The following is a 16,374-nucleotide window of genomic DNA, read 5'->3' as shown; positions in this document are numbered from 1 at the left end:
GAATTTTGTTCACGAGAATGTTATTTGAAACATGCTTTGTTGAATGCTCCACTTTTATCGCACCCAGACCTTAATAGAAATTTTTCCATTGCCACTGACAGTTCCAACACCGCTTTAGGCGTACACATTTTTCAGGAAATTGAAGAAGATGGCTCTACGAAAATTAAAAACATCGCATTTGCAAGCCGCATTTTGTCACCTGCTGAGCGAAATTATTCCGTTACAGAACTGGAAACATTATGTGTTGTATGGGCTTTTACGAGATTTCGCCACTTTCTTTATGGCAGACATACCACCGTTTACACAGACCATAGAGCGATACAATTTTTACTTTCGGCCAAATTCACTCACGATAGATTAAGTAGATGGAAACTATATTTACAAGAATTTAATTTTACAATAGTTCACATTCCCGGTACACAAAATGTTGTAGCAGACGCACTATCGCGTTCTCTCGGCAACAATCAGCAAGACGTAGCAACCAACTTCTGCAAAACAAATTTCAGTGTCATGTACATTCAGCAAGTTGCATTTGAAAACTTTATTTCATCGTCATTACAGGACATAGCACAAGAACAAAACAAAGACAATGTGTGGAAAGAAATTAAACACTTTTGGAAAGATAAGAATAATGTTACGATTAGGAACCACTACACTGTACGCAATGACATTCTGTTTCGCCGCTCTCATCCTGACAGCAACAATTGGTTATTATGCATTCCTGACGAACTGGTTAACAAATTAATTTGGTACACTCATTTAAGTTACGCACATTACGGAGCACGAAAATGTTTTCTTATACTGAGACAGAACTGTTATTTTACCAACATGGAGAAACGTATACGACGAGTTTTAGGGTCTTGTAAAATTTGCCAGAAAGCTAAATCAGACACCACTTCACATATTCCTCCATTATATCCCATTATACCTGTTAAATTGAGACATATGGCCGCAGTAGACATTTTTGGTCCGATTCCCAGAACTAACAGAGATTTTTGCTACATCTTTGTCGCTGTTGAGCTCACTTCAAAATTTGTTACTTTCACTCCATTACGCAAAGCTACTGCCAAAACTGTTTCGAAGGCATTTGTAAAACATTTTCTATCTCATGTAGGGCATGTGATGAAAGTAATTTCTGACAATGGATCACAATTTCGTAGTAGCGTATGGACACGCATGTTACGAGCCAGAAACATTTCTCCGATTTATATATCCAAGTACCATGCTTCTTCGAACCCCTGTGAAAGATTAATGAAAGAAATTGGTAAGCTGTGCCGAATATATTGCCACAAAAGACATATTGATTGGGATACACACATACTCTCATTCCAAGATGTAATTAATTCCATTCCAAATGAATCCACTATGCTATCTCCGACTGTTATACTGAAAAACGTTGAACCACCGAACAAAATTAAAGAATTAGTAAAATTACCCAAATGTAGGCGACTAAGACACCACGAAATAATTGACATTGCGCTGAAGAACATCAAACGTGCCGCAGAGCGCCGGAGAAGACAGCAAAAACAGGTTTGTACACGCCGCGACTTTCACGTTGGACAGAAGATATTATTACGTACACACTATTTATCCAGTAAATTAAAAGGTAAGTGCAGTAAATTTGAACTTCTATACGCAGGTCCATATCGGATTCGCAGCATCCCTCACCCCAATGTTGTACACGTCGAAACTTTGAGAACCAGAAAATCGAAAGGCAACCACCATATCTCAAACATTAAACCGTTTATTGAGTGAAACCACTGTATGATTCAACACACTATGATGCCATTTACTAATGCAATTAATTCACCTGACTAATTACTGATGATTATCGTATTATTTCTTGGCAAGTGCCCGACAAGGTAAGGTTAGCAGGTCGCTTTTCTTGTCGTTACACATCAGACCGTGCATATTTTTTCAGACACACTTACGTATTTTATGACTAATTATGCAATGTTAGCTAATGACATGTTAATTTCATTACATTTTTTTTCATTAAAGTCTTTAATTCTCGCCTCTATTAACTACACTACATACAAGCTGAACTCAACGAACGTCACATTTGTCTTTTTATGTACGATTGTATTCCAGTTTTGTTTGTATGCACTGTGAAATAGTTAAGATATAACACACAGCAGTTGACTTTGACATTTGTTGCTCTATGACATCTCAAGATCGTGACTGTTTTACATTTTTTGCTGCTGCATTGTATTATTCTGTGTACATTTTTTTTGCATCTGAACACTGTCAATGTCTTTGACAAATTACGTTTTCTGTCATGTTATGCTGTATGGCTAATTGTGTCACCATAAACCAATCATTATTTAGTGGGTATAGGATTTAAATGCAAGACATTAATCTTTGTTCATCAATTTCAGAAAGAAATGATGCGTGTAAGAGATAAATTCAACAGAAATGGGAATTTCACCTAAGGAATAAACGAAAGAAGATGCAATAACTTTATGGGGAAAAGTAAATGGATCAGGATTAACAAGCATTAACAAGAATATACTATACTCATCGTAGAATAGCAGTCTTAACTAATTTTTTCTTTCAGAATACAAGGTGATTGATGCAGGCTGTCAGAGAGAACTACACATCTTAGTTTTAGTGATGAAATATGCTAGAGATAAGGAATAGTTGTATAATGAGTAATGAAGTGATTTTTTGCAGATGATAATGAATGCTGATGAATAATGATGAAGGATATGATGTTATGAATAATGAAGTTTTTCTTTACAGGTGATGATAATAATGAAGTTATGATGATATGGATAATGAAGTTTTCTTTACAGATGAGAATAATGTTGAAGTTATGTATTTATGCTATGTAGTTATTTAAGTATTTGTTGCAGTTCGCTTTGACAGCAGGTGTTACATTGCATAGTAGGATGACAGAAAGTTTTGGAAAGGACAGCTATGGAACACATTTTATACACATTTCACTACCTGTTAATTCGAAGTTCACTACTTTTCAGCATAGTGTGCGTTTCTTCTTTCGGGTCAATAATCCATTTTGTATTTTTTTCCAGGAGAAGCTTTTTCATGATACTTCCTAAACCTGTTACTTATTATACCTGTTCTAGTACTTGCATTTTATTTTTTACCCATTTGTGTTTATCATTTATAAATGTGATCACATATACTGCCTTGTTACATAATCTTGCTACAGCTGACTCATGACGAATGACATTACCTATCCTCATTTGCAGCAATAGGTCAAAAGCGAATAGTGTTATGCCTCAGCAATTAATTATCGATCCCAACGCAATGCATTGCTAACAAAAAAAAAAAAAATGTATTACCAGTCCCAAGTAGTGATACCAGTTTGAGAAAATTCTGAATAATACTGATTAGCTCTGAATAGTATGTCACTTGAGTAATGACCTCTTAATGAGACAAAAAAAAGGTATATATTTAAAATAATGCTTTGTCACTAGCTAATAACTGCCACTGTTTATTGTAATGAGACTATTTATAATGTGCATGGTTATTAATGCTATGACTGTAATTAACTGATTTTAATAATGACTTTGTAATGATCTGAATACTACTGAATAAGGAACACTGTTTATTGTAATGAGACTACTTATAATGCCCATGATTATTAATGCTATGATTGTAATTAACTGATTTTAATAATGACTTTGTAATGATCTGAATACTACTGAAGGAGAAACACTGTTTATTGTAATGAGACTACTTATAATGCCCATGATTATTAATGCTATGATTGTAATTAACTGATTTTAATAATGACTTTGTAATGATCTGAATACTACTGAAGGAGAAACACTGTTTATTGTAATGAGACTACTTATAATGCCCATGATTATTAATACTATGACTGTAATTAACTGATTTTTAATAATGACTTCGTAATGATCTGAATAATACTGAATGATGAACTATGTTTGGTTCTATTCAATACTTGCTGGCCACTGAGTGCCAATAGTTAATGTCACTCCACGAATTGTTATTAATTATGCCATTAATTAGCTCTTGTTTTCAATGTTCATACTTTGTGACCAGAAAAGAATGTGACTGTTTAATAATGCTTTGTAATTAGGAGAAGACTAATGATTCTTACTATTGGAATGACAAATGATTAATTAACTGTAATTAGGAAAAGGCTAATGATTATTATTGGAATGACAAATGATTAATTAACTGTAATTAGGAAAAGGCTAATGATTATTATTGGAATGACAAATGATTAATTAACTGTAATTAGGAGAAGGTTAATGATTCTTAATTATACTCTGTAACTGGAAAAGAATGTGATTGTTTCATAATGCTTTGTAATCAGGAGAAGGCTAATGATTCTTACTATATTGGAATGACAAATGATTAATTAACCATGCTACATTTTGTAACTAGGAAAAGAAGACTACTGATTCTATGTAAAACAATTAATGAACATTTTTCTGTAATACTAAATACATGGTACAGAAATGTTCAATAACTGGGCTATGAATGCCACAAACTGCTAATTAAGTCTGTAATTGTCAATATTATGTGACTTGATGTCCTTCACCTCATAAGCTAACTACCCTGAATTACTGCAATGTCCATTTGTCCTGTCTATCCTAGTGATCATGGAGCACTATCTTTGGTTTTCCACTAATTCTACGTTGGTGTGCCTTGTAAGAGCGTGGTGTTGACACGACATGCTGTCCACCACCGTGAGCGATGAAGACGTTATTATGGTCCCACTGTTTGGTGTACCTAATGTACTGCCAAAATGAAAACATGGAATATTACTACGACAATTCAGTGTCTTGGTTACACTGATAAATTCTGATGGGAAAAGAACTTCAAATTGTGTCACTTGGTGTTGTACTTCTGTGGAAAAATATGGACTTTCAGAACAGCTGTGTGCAATCTAAAGTGCTACAACCATGATGCAATCCTTCCCTTTCCTATCCTAATTCTTGTCACATAGTGAAAATCATTTTTTTTTTTGCTAACATTATTTATGTTCATGGCTATACATTTTTTTTTTAGATTTGCTGAACTCCAGTGTGAGTACACTTATGGCACTGGTCGACATGATGTTTTGCCATTATGTTTATTTGTTGTGAAAATGCTAAAGACGTTTTTTCAGTGCGTGTCCACTTTGGACATGATTTTTTTTTTGCCATTATGTTTATTTATTGCGAAAATGCTAAAGACATTTTTCGATTTGTTCTGAAGTACAGTATATGTACACTCTTGTCTTTTATATTGTATATACATTTTTATTTTTATGATATGTTCTGAACTACAGTGCCTGTGCACTTATGTTAGGTGTTAATATGTTTTCTACTGCACTTCAGTGCCTGTGCACTTTTCTCATTTTTCAATATGATTTGTACTCATTCTGTTTATTCAATACTTCAATGCGTTTGCACTTATGTCATTTGTTATCAATTGTATATACATTTCATCATTTACTGGTATGTTCTCAACTGCAGTGCATGTGCACTCATGTCACTTTTCAACATAATATTTTTGCCAGTCTGTTTATTTGTTCTGAATATGCCAAAGAATTTTTTCAGTGCGTGTGCACTTTGTTTTCTGTCAAATAATTTGTATATATATTTTTCTGATTTGCTACTATGTTTTGTACTCATATCTTGTCTTTGTCTTATATATTTCGTACTTAGTGCTTGTGCACAACATTTAATTCATGTACTATATCTAAATATTCTGTAAATTGTAGAAGTTTATTAGTTAATTAAAAATTTTGCCGCGATTGGCAAGTCCAAATGACTCACCATCGCTGCCAAATTTTTGCCCCCCCAGTGGAGGGTTATGAAACACGTATGTAACGCAGCAGCGATGGCGAGACATTGCAGCGTCTCTGACCAGAGAGTATGCGCTTGACCGCGCGAGTGTTGCGAGGAGTTCGCTAGTTGTCGCTATGCAGAGCAGTACTCTGTCTGTAGTCGTGGAAGTCTGTAGCTCGATTTTGTTACGAGCGGTCGGTCAGTAGTAGTCGTGCAGTGCAGTTCACTACTAGTCGTCATGTAGTGGAGTACGCTAATAGTCGTCATGCAGAGCGGTCGGTCAGTAGTAGCAGCCCAGTGCGGTTGTGTGATGTAGTCTGTCGGCATTCTGGTCAAGAGGCTGAATGAGGTATATTATTAATTAAGGTAATCATCAGATAATGTAAAGTTTATTTATTGTAATTAATTTCCAACAAGTGCCCCAATAATAATTTTGATTTCAAAAGCAATTTAACAAAAAAAAAAGTTTTTTTATTTTTTTAATTGAACTAACGATTTCGTCCCACTTCCCTTAAAGAAAAATTTCAAAAAAAAAAAGAATATTAGTATTTGCAATGCAGTTCCTCCAAGCCGTGCGCAAGAATAAGAGCAGAAATTTGACATCCAGTTATACTGAGGTAAGAATCTAATTCTGATTGTTTTACACAGGGCCAAAGACCGATATTTCGGTTTAATTGAATTTTCTTATCACTGAATTGACCTTAATTTTTTGTGAAGAACTTATATTTGAGTCAGATTGCTAATTTTTGTTTAATTGTCATTGTCAGTACATTTCATTGCAGGGAGGTTATTCTTGGCTCCTATTCATTTATTATTTCTTTCTTTTAAATTTCGGTGGGGAGGTTACACTAGTTACGAGCAGTCGGTCAGTAGTAGTCGTGCAGTGCAGTACGCTAGTAGTCGTCATGCAGAGCGGTCGGTCAGTAGTAGCAGCCCAGTGCGGTTATGTGATGTAGGCGGTCGGCAACACTGGTCAAGAGACGCTGCAATGCCTCGCCATCGCTGCTGCGTTACATACGTGTTTCATATTAAACCGAAATATCGGTCTTTGGCCCTGTGTAAAACAATCAGAATTAGATTCTTACCTCAGTATAACTGGATGTCAAATTTCTGCTCTTATTCTTGCGCACAGCTTGGAGGAACTGCATTGCAAATACTAATATTCTTTTTTTTTTTTTAATTTTTCTTTAAAGGAAGTGGGACGAAATCGTTAGTTCAATTAAAAAAATAAAAAAACTTTTTTTTTGTTAAATTGCTTTTGAAATCAAAATTATTATTGGGGCACTTGTTGGAAATTAATTACAATAAATAAACTTTACATTATCTGATGATTACCTTAATTAATAATATACCTCATTCAGCCTCTTGACCAGAATGCCGACAGATTACATCACACAACCGCACTGGGCTGCTACTACTGACCGACCGCTCTGCATGACGACTATTAGCGTACTCCACTACATGACGACTAGTAGTGAACTGCACTGCACGACTACTACTGACCGACCGCTCGTAACAAAATCGAGCTACAGACTTCCACGACTACAGACAGAGTACTGCTCTGCATAGCGACAACTAGCGAACTCCTCGCAACACTCGCGCGGTCAAGCGCATACTCTCTGGTCAGAGACGCTGCAATGTCTCGCCATCGCTGCTGCGTTACATACGTGTTTCACCCTTTTTACTTAATTATTCATTTATCTTTTATCTTATATTTCTGTGTATTTTGTAACTCGGAATTCTATCCAATGCGCTAACTATTTCACTGCACAATCACATATACAAGTTGTTTTTTCAGCGAATTAGCTAATTAGCTGCGAGGCATGAAAGCAGATGTGCGCAGCTAAACATTTCGAACTAAATCGAGCTATACTTTTTTAAAGAGAGCCGTGCATAGACGAAGTACCTAAGGTACGAGCAATATCAGGCAAAGCGACATCTGGTTTGGTCGTGTGGGATGCTGTTTAGAACAACTACTCGGCAGCATCCATTAGGTACCGTCGCACCCTCCAATATCTTTGTAAATTTTCCATAATGCAACAAGTAAAGGGCAATGACAGTATGTTCCCACGTCAAATGAGTGCCTTGGTTTTCCATACATCACAAATAAATTGTATATGTCTCTAGCCACAACTAAAGACAGTTAAGCTTTCTTCTTAATTACTGCAGTTCTTTATTGGACCATTTGACTAACTGTTGCAGCTTTACTATTGGGTAACAATCGGTCGTTTATTCTGTGTGAACACCATTGCTGCACAGACCGCTTTTGCTGTTCGATGTCTTTACACGTTTTAAGAAGTCAGATATTCAGAATTCTTTCTGATGAAATTTAAATGACTCGCAAAGAAATTTGGTTGATAGGTCATGTGACCCTTTTCTTCCGTCCCGTTAGCAGTTTGTGTGACAGTGTGTGAATGAATGCTTCAATGAACTTGGTTACTGACCAACGAAGACTATTTCAGTTACTAACTGCACAGTTCTAGATAATTTTTATACCTTTCCCAGCGTAGATTATTAATGCTGTGATGGTATGCGAGACCTCGCATTGCTACTGTATTCAGTGTCACAGGACGTGACATGATTTATCTATTCTTAAGAGCGTATTAATGTGACTAGACAGTCATGGATGCATACATGGGAGGGACAGCGGAAAATGAAATGTAGGGCTGGAGTCTTCGGGTCATAAAAGTGGAATTCAGCAAGAAGTAAAATCGTATGACATTGTTTGAAGGCAGTAAAAACGCGAATGGTGGAGGGAGCTAGAAATTTATGGAACTTAGCAGAGCGGAAAACCGCGTGTTTTAGATGCGAGGGAACATTCAAGAGATTACCATGAATTTTAAGTAGTCAGAACCTGAACAAATTTGAAATCGATTTCGACAGACGTCAGGCTGCACAGAGAGAGAATTTTGTTGAAAAAGGAACTGTTATTCTGCAGACCTAAAGCGTTGTAGCAGCATTTACTTCCCATTACCATAAAACTTTAATCTACAGTTGTCGCTGTTTATTGCTGTTGCATACTGAACAACTTGTTATATTCAAGAGATTCACCGCATTTATAAAAATTGCTAGTGTATGTGCATGCTGCAATGCATCATACGGTGACTTGCTGTTTCCCACAATAGTTTCGTGTTTATTTTTAAGACACTCAAACCGACAACGCATATTTTTAACTTGGGTGTTATTTTTCAATCCAGCTGAAAGTATTTGTGTAATACGCAATAAGTGTTTCGGAGTATTACAGTATACACAAATTTCTACAACATATTTCCAGATCACTTCTGGTATTTATACAGAAGTACAAAAATTATGTCACACAAAAAATTACTTACTTTTACCTTTTTTTACCTTTATCCATGTTAGGACGAAATAGAGAAAACTATTATATGAATGTGTCATGCCCGCTCTTACGGCCATGTTTGAAGGAACAGAAACCACGCCGGATGATATAGCCTGCATCGGGACTTTATGTGGAATCGGCGGCGACGAGTGAAAATACGTGCCGGGCAGGGGCCCAAACCAAGATCTCCTGCTTACTGTGCAGTTGCTTGAATCACCGTGTCGTCCGGAAGTAATGTTCATCGCAAATGCTAGGACCCTCTCGGCACGTCCGTTGCCTGACCCCCACCTCACATTGTGCACCTATCCGCATCCATGTCCTCCACGCTCGCTAATTTTAGATTCCAGCTGGAAGTCGAACGTAATGTGTGAACTGAAGGTTGTGGATTTATTGCCCATCAAGGCAAATCAGTTATCTGAATGCGTGGTGTCTCTCCTGTGGGACACTTTGGAGTAGCGAGTAAATTATCCAATGGTCGGGTATTTTTCATATCGTTATGAAAAGACTCTTAAATTGTCTGCGTTACACCTACCTTCGCCAGAAAGCGATGGCGAACATACTGACTATAATTTCCAGTCTGCAAGTTCACAGTACTCTTTATGCTCACTGAAAGAAAATGTTCCTACATGTTGTTTACTCAGGAGGATCAGCAATTATGACTATTAATAAATGTTTTGAGTTGAACTGATTGATATTTTCTTTAAAAGTCCGCACACACAAAATGTAATAATATCTCTAATAATACTCTATCGGAAACAGCCCTATTAACAGTTCAGAGGTGACCTCCATGGGAAGTTCCAAGTAGAATGTTCTATCACCCTGACTTCTAATCACCAAAGTTAATTGCTCGCGCCGGCCGCGGTGGTCTTGCTGTTCTAGGCGCTGCAGTCCGGAACCGCGGGCCTGCTACGGTCGCAGGTTCGAATCCTGCCTCGGGCATGGATGTGTCTGATGTCCTTAGGTTAGTTAGGTTTAAGTAGTTCTAAGTTCTAGGGGACTGATGACCTAAGATGTTAAGTCTCATAGTGCTCAGAGCCATTTGAACCATTTAATTGCTCGCCTTAAAAATGGTAAATAATCTCGCCACACGCCACGTGGTTTTGTCAACATTATAGTATGCACACAAACAGTTACTTCCGTGCAATCTAAGCGATCCAGGACGGTGTACAGTCCCTGCAAGTTCACTCCCTGCTTTTACCGAAAACGCATTCGGTAGTTGCCAGGTTCTGACGTAATCCGATACACAGCGCACACAGGCGGTTGACTGACTCGGACAAATTGATGTGTCCGTGGGAATATTCTCTTCCAAATACCTCTCTGGATGTATTTATATACGGGTGCAGCGGACCGCCAAACGGAACAAATGGTTCAAATGGCTGTAAGCACTATGGGACTTAACACCTGAGGTCATCAGTCCCCTAGACTTAGAACTACTTAAACCTAACTAACCTAAGGACATCACACACATCCATGCCCGAGGCATGATTCGAACCTGCGACCGTAGCAGTCGCGCGGTTTCGGACTGAAGCGCCTAGAACCGTTCGGCCACCGCGGCCGGCCATTCTAAACACCTCAATATTTGTTCTATATACTGGAACGACCATAATTTTGTCTTGTATGTCGCACTCGTGAACACCGTAAGTTATTCCGTGATACGCTGGCTCATGTCCTGTCATAGTATCGCTTCTTCTCATTAATGTTGTCCATAATCACACAAGAGGTGAACACAAACTGTCTGAAATATATGTTAAGAAATAGGTCCGACACGTTGCACCACTTCCGAGCTACTGAAGTGCACTGAAGATAGTCAATCAGTCCATTGTACCAGAAGATTCAAGCGCCTGCCATATACAATTAGTGCCAATTGTTCTCACAGCATTGGTGAGAGTGCACGGGACTCCTCATCCTTTGGCTTGGGTTTGATCTTTACATCCGTCACATGACCAATTTTTGTGTGGTTCTCTTGACCGGTTTCAGTAAAACAAACGATGAACACGTTTGGCTACATCGTCTCTGGCGGGCCGCTTAAATTTGTGCGTGCAACGAACTTCAGTGTTAATTATTTTGGGAATAGCGCATCATATTGATTTTTTTGTCAACAGTTGTTCATCAACTTATGCTGAAACACCCTTATTAGCTTTTCAAACTGTTTCTGACCACTTTCCCTGCCAGTCCTACAGGCAAGCCAAATAGCACACTTTATTTTCAGCATCCACTACGTACTTCTCAAAGACGAAAACCGTTATCATCGAATATAAATTTAAGTTCGATGGGAATAGGAGCTGAAGCAATGAATTAAAATTTATGCAATGGCTGGGACTGAAACCCGGGTCTTCTGCTTACTAGGAAAGTATGCTGCCCTCTACACCATCGTAGCACTGTGGCTACCTTACCTGCTTGGAATACTGTATACCAGTGAACTTCCTAACTCAAACTTCAATTCACTCCTTCACCCCATCCCCCCCCCTTAATTCTGACAGTAGTCTCTGACACTGGAATAGCCCCTCAACTTCATATGCAATGTTGAAATCCTGCCTGTACCTCAGGCACAGATGACATGTTGATCTGATGGATTTACATTTTCCCGATTATGGCACAAATTTTAATTCAATGGTGCAGCTTCTATCATTATGAAGATAAAGTTGAGACAGACTCATATGTCTCCAGGAAAACATAACTCCATCAGATGACTATGGAGTCGATGCAGCTGTCACCACAGCAAATGCTATGGTGATGTAGTGGTTATCACATTTGCTTAGTGACCCAGAGACCTAGAGACCTGGGTTCAAGCCTCAGCTGTGACTTAAATTTTAGTTCATTGCTTCAGCTTCTGTCCTTATCTAAGATAAGATAAAGTGTTACGATGACTTTTAGGAGCTATTTGTCTGATGTGTACTCCTGTATGGAGGTTAAACGTGGACAATGTAATGTCTCTTGCACCGGTCTCTCCGCGATATTTTCAGAAATTTTATAAATTATATAACTCAGTACGTATCTCGAAATATCTCTTCTTATCTTACCGATTCCTAAACTTTAATATACGATGATTATCAATGCAAAGTAGTTTCAAGCCCCATTATACCTTGGAGCGTGCATTTACTCCATGGAATAGCTTCTCTGCTATCTATGTTTTCTCTTATGAAAAGAATGATTCAGATCTTGCCGATTAGCCGTGAAAGAACGAAGATGTATGTATTGTTGAGCTAGTCGCCATCTTGATGAGATTCTGTATGAGAAGGAATTTAATACATGAACTGAACTAAAGTAAGTGTGTTCGTGTATTATTTAACTGGTTATTATTGACAGTGTCTGCTTACTACGCTGTGTTGCACGGGATCAGTGGGGAACGTCTGATTTACACTGGACGAACCTGCCGTTTTGTACGCTCAAGATATCCAGTTTATTACTTTCAATAAATGGGCTAACACGGTCTTACCAGCAGATCTCCGGTCTTCCCCATGTGATCACCGAAACTATTACAAATGCTTTCAGGAGATCGACTGACAATTTTCGTCGCACCGAGACTTTGAAATTGCTTCACTGCCTTATGGAATTTAAGTTAAGCTCAATTTAATCAGGACAGATCAGTATTGAACTGTGTGAATGTGATAAGCCTGCTTTGAGAATGAAAATTTCCTTAATATACGCATGTTTTTTACGATCCTGATCAGTGAAGCTAAATCAGGCCGGTGTGAGAGAGGTTTTTAAATTTCAGATCCCACAAAAATATAAAAACGATAATCGGTTCAAACAAGAAGAAAATTAGATGGGTAGATCTAATAACTATTCAAGAAGTACTGAATCAAACTGCTAAAAGACGGGGTTGAGACAAATCGTTAGGCATCAAGGAAGCGACAGTTTGGTAATGTAGGGAACTGTGAGGTCTAAAAATTGTGGAGGAAGACAGAACCTCGACTTCAGCAGCAGATTCTAAATGAAGAAGTGTGGACTGTTTACAGCGTAATACAAAGTAACTCCCTTTTTTTTAAGCAACCGCCAGAAAAAGTAGTACATTTTTTTAGAGGTTTGCAATTCACTCAAGATTTATTGTTGCAACAGTGTGTATGGGGCACATAAAATGATTACATTTACAGATAAATAGAAAAAAACTGTTCAGACGTACCAGGTGTCAACCTATGCTGAAACACCTGCAATAGTACTTGGTGCGGCCTCTGCGGGCGGCAATGCAAGTGCTGACTCTGGGATCCATTTCATCGAACAGATAGCAAATACTCCCTTGGGATACGTTATTCCACGCTTACTCGAGCTGCTCATGTAGTTCTCTAACAGTTGTTGGTGGCATGCTGCACGAATCACTTCTCGTCCCATTTCTCGAGTGGAGATAGGTCCATAGATCATGCTGGCCAGGGAAGTTGGTGCAGATCTTGCAGAGCACAGAGAAGAGGTTCACGGGCAGTGTGTGGGCGAGCATTATCCTGTTGGAACAAAACATCACATTCCCTGACATAAGAAAGGATCTAATAATATTCTGAACGTACCGAGCGCTGGTTAGTATCTCCTCCAGAAACGCCAAAGGTCAAAGGCAGTAGTAGCTTATCACATCTCAGACCATAAGGCCAGGGGAGGGGCCACTGTGTCTTGGGCGAATGCTTTCTACGAGACGACGCTGAGCAGGTCTAAGTACACGCAAACTACCATCACTTGTGTACAGGCAGAATCTGCTTTCAATGCTGAAGACGACGGTGCGCCATTCCATTTTCCAGTTGATTCTCTTACAGCACCGATCAAGCCGTGATATCGATACTGTGGCGTGAATGGAAGACGGGATAGAGGTGTGCGTGCTCGTAAACCTCTGCTAGTAACCAGCTCGCCTCACAAGCCCTCCTAACTATGCTGTTGTAGCTATAGAAAGTGCGATATCTGCCCTTATAATACGACTATCCTGGCGGGCGTCTGTGCTGCGTGGACGTCCAGAACCTCATCTACAGGAGTGAGAATGTTCACATGACCACTCACATTAGCACTGTTGCCCAACTGACGCAGCACGTCCAACTTGTGAGACAGTTCTCCAGCAAAACCATCCCGCTACTCGGAAGCCCATAATTTGAGTCTTTTCAGACTCTCTCAGCTGTAGCAAGCCTGAGTACTTCTCTGTGGCATTGTTTCCTGCTTGCTTCCCCGTCTGTACCACACCGAGCCTTCTTGCAGTGAGGCTTCCCTATTAAAGGAAATTATCGGTGACATGCAGATCTCGAATTAATATCAGAATAAAATCGCCGTCGAAGGTGTATTGATCGTAGCGACTAGTGAAGAGTGGAGGGGAGGGGGGGCCGGAGAGGGGGGGGGGATTTACTCTGAGTAGAACTGCGATCTCTGTCGGCACTTGTAGGTTCCTTATCGAGCATACACGTTGATATGTGTAACCTGTCCGTGGGGATACACGTTCATAATACGTGTAACCTGTCCGACAGGAGGCAATAACGTCACACACTAGGGTCGCCGTACCACTGCCAGTCAGATATCCCGGTGGCATATATGTCGCATTACGGTAGAAGCACCGTATAGCACTCTGGTAGCTATACCACTATGCTAGTTGTCGGTGGACGACGCTGAAACTATTATCAGTACATCTATTATTGCCCAGGTGGCATATGCCTTCAGCGAATCAAAATCGACATTATCTTTGCAGGTGTACCAATCTTTTTCCGACACTGTATCCCCCCCCCCCCCCTCTTAAGATATTATAGAAAAGTCCAACTTTTTGCTTACATGTAGTTTACTGTATGTGGTTATCTTTCAGAAAGTCACATCTCAATGTGTGCTCCAGTGTTTTCTAAAAATTGTTTTAAACGAACAGTTATGTTTGCTACGACCTTCCTCAAGAATTCAGCAGCAATACCGCTTATGGCCTCACCCATCTTACCACTCTCTCTTTTAGTCTGTTTTTTTTTTTTTTATTTTGGAGGATTCCACTCGAATATCTCCTCCACGGTAGCCACCTTTCCCTCTGATACAGAAATCGAGAACCTTCTTGATCTCTCAGTGTTCACGACACTTCCTATAGCCATTGATTTTCTGTAGCAGCTTTTGATTGTTTTGGCATCCAGATCAGCTTGCCTGCCATACTGACCGCTCCACCGTCGTTGGACCTGAGTTACAGACTGCCACGCCTCAAATCCTGCTGCAATTTTAGCTCTTTCCTCAATGCTTAATCGGCGTGATATCCCTGTGTCTTGAAGGGAACATCAAAAGCTTCACAATACCTGGAAAAAATTATGAAAAAATGACACACTTTAGTCTCTAAAACAAGATAACTTCTAATGTTCTCTACACCAAACATCAATAGAAATTCAAAATTTAAAATAAGGAGCTACTTTCCGCCCACTCAGCCTGGAGAGCGGCATCAAACCAATCCGCCGACTCAAAACCGCAACACTATCCATCTTCACGTGTCATCCTTTGAAAAGGCAGCTGGTAGAATGAGGGTGACATCTTATTCAGTAATTCTTCCTTACAAGCTTTTGGAGTAAACGAAAGCACTTCTCCTGCTGGTTGTCCTTTTCTGTCCCACTTATCGGATAGACTCATGCCAAATTTCAAATTAACAGAATTTAATGTTCTCATGTATAAAAAGAAGCACGATAAAAAATGTCTCCATCATTGAAAGTCATCTAAATCCTGTTGTAAACTAAAATTCGCCTTGCAAAGTAAAATGTTCTTAAAAACTATAATTCTGCGTCACAAATAAATATTTTTAGAAACTAAGTACTTGAAACTGAAATTCTTCTCTAAAACAAAAAGAATGTAGGAGAATAAAACTCTCCACAAAGAATGAATTACTTTCCATTGCAAAAACCTCTTGGAAGGATGATCCAATTGCTGGAGTTCAGAACAAGTAAGTTACCGGCAAAAGGGTTCATGTTTTTCTTTCCTTTCATTTCCATTGCCACCACAACAACACTAACACAGACTGCCCTAAACGCTGTCATCTACACCGTCACGGGATTTTATAAGTAGCTTATCAGATATATCATTTACATATCTAAATAAAACAACTAATAGTTGACTCGATAAGGAATGGAAAAAGTGAGTAATGGTGAGTCAGCACACCATCAGCATATTCAAACAAAATATGGGAAAATATAGATGTGATATTTACAGACACTATTATTTTACATCAACGACAAAATTGTGAAGAAGCTGAGGAATTAAGACTTTAACAATAAAATGTAAATGTTAGTTAGAAATGCGAGAAAAAATATTTGAGAGTAACTTCCGTCTAGACACAAGCAAGTGGTAAAA

Source organism: Schistocerca piceifrons, chromosome 3 (assembly GCF_021461385.2).
Source record: "Schistocerca piceifrons isolate TAMUIC-IGC-003096 chromosome 3, iqSchPice1.1, whole genome shotgun sequence".
In the NCBI taxonomy this organism is placed as follows: domain Eukaryota; kingdom Metazoa; phylum Arthropoda; class Insecta; order Orthoptera; family Acrididae; genus Schistocerca; species Schistocerca piceifrons.
The sequence above is the reverse complement of the archived record's forward strand: the minus strand, read 5'-3'. Positions refer to the sequence as shown.